At 34.0% G+C, this 6,523-nt stretch overlaps 1 long non-coding RNA gene across 1 annotated transcript; it reads right to left on the bottom strand.

Annotated features, from left to right (window-relative positions):
* Window positions 1-589: 589 nt before the first annotated feature.
* Window positions 590-1,789, bottom strand: LOC115886100. The gene is made up of 2 exons (XR_004050831.1): window positions 1,253-1,789; window positions 590-634 (listed from the first exon to the last, which is right to left on the bottom strand). It is a non-coding gene; the product is annotated as an uncharacterized LOC115886100 (long non-coding RNA).
* Window positions 1,790-6,523: the final 4,734 nt, after the last annotated feature.

Consider the following 6,523-nt stretch of genomic DNA (forward strand, 5'->3'; position numbering starts at 1 on the left):
ATTGTTACGCTCAGTGGGCTCCGACTTGGTTGGCTAGATTTTGCCAAGATTTTGTAGATTGTACTTTAATTTATAATCATCTGCTAAAACTTTAGTTTATAATCATCTCTGATGATGCTAACATGGTTGAAACGCGCGTTCAATGTAAAATTAAAGGTGTTTTGGTGTAATGTGGTGATGTAGTGTATTTTTATGCAACTTCATAAGTTGACCAGTTAAATAAGTAGTCTATCTGTCAAAAGTGTCAAACACGTCAAAAGAGAGAAAAGAAAAACTAGGCCCCACCACAGCAAAAGAGCCGACGGTTTACCTACTCTCCGATCCCTACGCCGCTATAACCAACCAAAGCAGACTACTAATAACGCAACGTCTTTTCCCATAGACCGCTCAAATGCCCGGCCGTCCTGCTCTATTAGGATATCAAGTTTAATTTCCAACGTTTTCCAAAAGCATCTAAAAAAATATTAATTTTTATTTTTGTTTTTTTCTGAAATATCACCATCAATAACTACCTTCAAATGATTTTGCCACTACGTTACATAGTCCACAAATACAGCTCTGCACTTCCATATTGCTCCCATATGTCCACTGATTTTTTTCCTACGTGTGCATCAATATCGGCTAACGTAACAGCCTAAAATTTTACCTTTATTTCTCTTCGGATTTTATGATATTTTTCACAAAAATTTATAAACCCTTTTTTCTGGATTAACTCCAGTCAGCACAGTCATACCTTCTTTCCGTATGTACAGTGTGTCCCATTTTGGTTGAAATCACGGTATCTCCGTTACTAGTGAAGATAGAAAGGCTGCGGTTTGCACAAATCTGTCCCACTTTTTTGTCAAATGGAAGATGTAAACAAAATTTTCATAGCCCTCTTCGTTTCCGAGCAACAGGGTCTTTTTGAAAATTTTGCAGTTTGGGACACCCCCTGTATCTCTGTTATTGGTAAAAGTATCGTTTAGCTACAATACAAAATGGGACATACTGTACAATAGAATGTGAAAAAACACTTAAAAATGTAAAAGAATATTTAAAAAATTTAAAAACATAGAACCAGTGATATTTTCTTATAAATATTTTTCGATTTATTTTTTGGAAAAACTGCTAAAAAGTTGAAATTCTGCGACCCAAAATTAAACAGTCTACAAATTTTTGCGAAAAAAATGTTTTTTTTTCTAGTTACCTCAATCTTTAATTTGACTATTTTTCAGTAAAAACTAAGAAGATATACAACGATTTTAAAACTTACCCTAGCTCCAGCTTCTAATAATTCCACTGCAAATCGAAATCCTAGGCCCGCAGCTCCACCCGTGATAAGGGCCACCTTACCTTTGATATCAAAGTTTACCATTTTCAAGCCAAAAATATTCAATCGGTCTTCTACGTGCGACTAATACTGCACACAAATTGTTTATGGTGCACAACAACGTCCTAAAAGGATACGAAACGTCCAAAAGGTTATCGCAACGGCATTACAAACAGTTCACACGTTTATATAGCGATTAAAAATGGTTCTAATCTAAGTAACAACATACAACATAGGAAAATTATTATAGACATGCAGTTTGACAATCAGATCTCATCAAAAACGACGGGGCAACGGTAAGGGGAATGCAGTTTTCTGAAAACATGGGTGATTTAATTCATAAAATGTTCAGAGGCGTGCGCTGTTTTGTTTAAGTATACCAAGTATTTCTATAATAATATCCAGCAAACTTAATACTATTGTTCTACTTTAAACCGTATCTACTTTGTCTTTAGTTTCTGAGAGGTCCGCATTGGATCAGAAAAGATTAGTAGGCCAGTGCAAATAATTTTGAATTTGCAAACATTTTTAGAAAGCTGCGACCATTGAAGATAGTTAGCCTTAGTAACCCTTATTAACATACTAAAAGTCTCCATTTGTCCGATGTGTGCGTCATCAAAAAAAATCGGCCGCCATCTTGAATTTTGGTACTTTTTGGGAAAAAATGTAAATAACTCGAAAACGGTGCCTTATAGCGAAAAACTTCAAGAGGTAAAAATTAAAGAGAATAAAAAATTCTATAAGAATCAATAGAATAATAAATAATAGTTTAATATCCTAACGCAGTGACCTAAATCGACTGCTCTCAATCATTTCAGATCATTGAGCCAATCAGTTATCCGTATCAGAAAATTGCCAAAGAACTTTAACTTCCGAATCTCACAAGTACGAGTAAAAATGTATTTTGTTAGAATGGTATTTTCCAAAATTTCTTTCCTTTTATTTATTATCTTCTTTTTAAACGGTTTTATTTAGCTCGACCCGTACGGTATTTATTTATTTGTTTGGGTCAAAATTAGAAATTGAAATTTAAGTACCTTCCTGTTGTCAGATTGATCTGAAATTTGGTACACACCTTTAGTTCCGATGACAATACAATATAGTAACATCAATAACATCGTAAATCTAAGATGGCCGCCGGTACAAAATGGCGGATTTCATATTTTTCCACAACCCCCTCAATATGGGTATCAAATGAAAGGGCTACACTAGTAGAATACTGTGATTATGACAAAATTTAAAATCCAAGATGGACGTCGTTACAAAATGGCGTATTAGGTGAGGGCATGAGTAGTCGTGTCCAGAACAGTTGTGTCCAAGATTGTGTGACGTTAGAAGGACAGATAAAAAAAATAGGTGATTAGAAGTACCTACGTAGTTAGCTTTAGCACCCAAGTTAAGGTAATAGGTTAAAACGTGCTGAGGACTGTATGGCATTAGGGTGGCTAAAAATGTAATGTCGCAAGCGTTTTCCCCTCAAGATTGGGCGCCTCTTGTTGTATATTATAGCCTTGCCCCTCTACTGAACCTCTGGGGGGTCGACCGTTAAAATGTCCATTACTCGTGGGAACAACATGGAAACGATAAATAAAAAAACAAACAAAAATAAAAAATCGGTAAAAAAACTTTTAAGTTAAACGGTTTTATCTTATGTGCACTGAAAACTAGAAAATAATAATAACAATTAGGTATTTTGAACTTCTAGTTCAGAAATATTTTAGTACTAGGCAGAATAGCTTTTAGGCATATTAGACTAAAATAAAAACGTGGGGCCCCTCTGAAATCCTACCTATGGCAAAGCATATCTTTATACTTTGGTAGATCATGAGCTCGGCGTTCGCTGGTGAAGCCGCCACGGCTGGTTATTGATTGTCAAAATGTCCAGTTACGATTATAGTAAGTCGATGCAATCCACACTTAGTATAGAAGAAAGTATTACAGCAATAGTTAATGGGCCCCACGTTTTTATTTTAGTCTAATATGCCTAAAAGCTATTCTGCCTAGTATTAAAATGTTTCTGAACTAGAAGTTCAAAATACCTAATTGTTATTATTATTTTCTAGTTTTCAGTGCACATAAGATAAAACCGTTTAACTTAAAAGTTTTTTTACCGATTTTTTTTACAATTACATAGTAAAAGGCATTTTCGGCGCATTAATTTTTTATTTATTCCTCCTTCTCCTAAATCTTTTTAGTAACCAATTTTCTGATCTAATTATGACTAATTAGAATGACCCTTTTCTATCCCAGAGTCGGCGCTTATGTTCTAAAACGGTTGGGTTGGGTTACTGATTATTGCAAAAGTTTTGTTGATTTTTAATAAATCTTATCATTAATCCTCTAAATTGGTTTTTCAATTTATTTAATGGTTCGTACAGTAAAAAATAAGTATATTAATGATTTTGCTCGCTTTTATAATATGCTGTATTTGTTTATGATATACACCCATTTTTGCAATTGATAACATATGTATTGCCTTATTACTGAAAGATAAGACATAATATTCATATTCAGGGTGTTTTAATGCTTTAAATATCTCTATACAGGATATGAGTCTCTGTATAATATATTCCCTACGTATATCATGAGTGTTTTACTCTAATCTTTCTTATAAAGTATACGGAAATGACGTTATACATTATTTGTAATTTATGAGAAAAATATCTCTTTATAATATATTTATTTCATAGATTACAAATTTACAAAAAAAATCAAATTTATAAAAAAGTATATAACAACAAACTCTAATGGAACTTCCCATAGGAGATGCAAGACCTTGTAGTTGGTGGGGAAGCTCCTTGTAAGGTGCTAGAATAATCTCCTCTAGCACTTTGGCTCGGTCTAAGAGTCTAAGAAGCATCTCACTGTCTTGTTCCTGGCACTTGCATGGGAATTGGTGGCCAGGGAATTGCACCAAGATACATAACGATGCCGGACGTAGCTATCCCGTCCCTCATACCAGGCACTCTCTACTGTCTGTGGTCATGTCTCACGGGTAGAAGGTGTGGAGGGGTCTTGGCTTTACCGCCCGGACAAAGAGGAGACAACCTCACCAAAAACCTAAATCCTATCCCATACAGCACATCAAATCACATTTACGATGTGTTTACATTATTAGATGTAGACACAGGGTGACACAATTCCCCCGATGTAAATATGCTACGTTTACACATTGTAGTTCAACACGTATGCACAAAGGTTAAACGTCCGCCTCACAATGTAGCCACAGTATAGCATTTACGTATACACAAAGTAAGGGATACACAGTGTTCCGTAGGATACACAGTGCTTGTGTATTACTTTTAAACTCTGTTTACACATTGCAGTTGTGACTACCGCGTGTATACGTATGTATTTTGCTTCGTATATACATCTTGTGCTAGATAAAACTACTTCTTATGAACGAATTTAGGAAATAATACAAGTTTTGATGCCTATCTTTTCGTTCTTTTTAAGAAATATTTATTCAATGATACCAATTATATCTTTTTAGAATGAAAATTACGAAAACAAAACTTTGTATTTTCCAAAAGTATCTCGATCGTCAGTTCAAGAGAAGTAGCCTTAAAATTGTTCCTTTTTTGTTATGTATGTACCATTTTTCTTCCATAAAATGCATTAAGTGGTTAAAAAATAAAATTCGTATATTTCTATAGCGCAAATAACACAATAATAATAATTATTTACACTGCAGAAACCAGAACTAAGAAAACACTGTAAAAGAACAGAATTTGTATCAAATTGTATTAAAAATATAAGTACCTAGTATAACAACATATTAAAATGGTAAACACTGGTACATCGCCACGATTTGGTGGACCTCGTTTAGTCATTTTGTCTCCTCTTTTCCTTCCAAACAGTTGGTTTGTTAGCATACACTTTCATCGAGCACTCTGCTGGACTTTGTTGTATTTTATTTCCAGATTAACAATCTCACCCTTAAATTTTATATGAAAGTGATTATTGAATATTAAACATATCTGTATATTGACCCATCAATAACTTACCGAATATCAGTGTAAGAAGTTCTTTGAAGTGTTTAAATCTTTCTTTCCCTGGTCCATTTAGATTTTTATTATTTCCAAATTAAAAAAAAATATATTGCAGAGCTAACCTCTTTATCATTATACGAGAATATTTGGAGTTTTGATTTATTAGTGTCAAAATTTGGTAAATTGGGTATCGAGTAAGGGAAGAGTCGCTGCTCTAATATTAATAATACTCTTAGGAAGGTGTAACAAGGTAATTAAAAACTTGTGCTTACCTTAAAATCTCTTTTAAACTACACACAAACAGAACATTTATATAGAGCTTCCGAATGATAAAACAATAATGACTGCTAACACATACCACTCCTAGAAAGGAGGAAGGAGAGAGGACACATAAGATACACTTGGTCGGTGTGTCTACGCTGAGGCTATCCGCGCGTGCGCACACCTTCGTTTCATGCTAAAATGTAGACACAACAGTACACTATTACAAAGTGTCTATACAGATATTTATATTATGTGTATACGTCACATTTTTACAAGGTGTGTACTATAGGCACAACTATGATACAAAGTATCACACATACATATGACTTATACATTGTATGTCTCATATACCGACGTCAGATTTCATCATTTTAATAATTATTTGTTACGTTACAAAAAACTCTTTAGAATCTTGAGTGCATACGGTATACAACTAGTAAACACTGTATCACAGAATTCTATCAATAGAAACCTGCGTGTATCTCATATGTATATGCTAGAACTAGATGAACACTTAGGTTCACTTTAACATATTTTGTTTCTCATGTGTCTCCCTTGTAGAAACGTAATTTCATTTGGACGTGCTGTATGGGATATTTGTAGATTTACTTAAGATTTAGTTTCATTAATTTTTATTATTGTTAACAAATATTTTCTTCTCTGTGGGTTAGTTGAACAGGGGGGGGGCTAATATCTAATCTGCTCAACTGAACCTCGCCCTTTTGTACACTACTTTTTTTCTCTTTCTTCTATTATTGTATATGGCACAGTTGTACAAATAAAGTCCTTTATTATTATTATTATTATTAAGAATCTCAACATAAGCAGATCAACAAGAAGAAGAATACTCAATATTGGTAGAGTTCCTAACATTGGTGGCAGCAGTTCATTACAGGGGACAGTTTGCCAGCAGATTTCCTAAACCTCTTAAAGAAACTGACATACCAATCCAGCCACA

The sequence above is a fragment of the Sitophilus oryzae genome, unplaced genomic scaffold, assembly GCF_002938485.1.
Source record: "Sitophilus oryzae breed Bouriz unplaced genomic scaffold, Soryzae_2.0 scaffold_467_pilon_pilon, whole genome shotgun sequence".
Classification (NCBI taxonomy): domain Eukaryota; kingdom Metazoa; phylum Arthropoda; class Insecta; order Coleoptera; family Curculionidae; genus Sitophilus; species Sitophilus oryzae.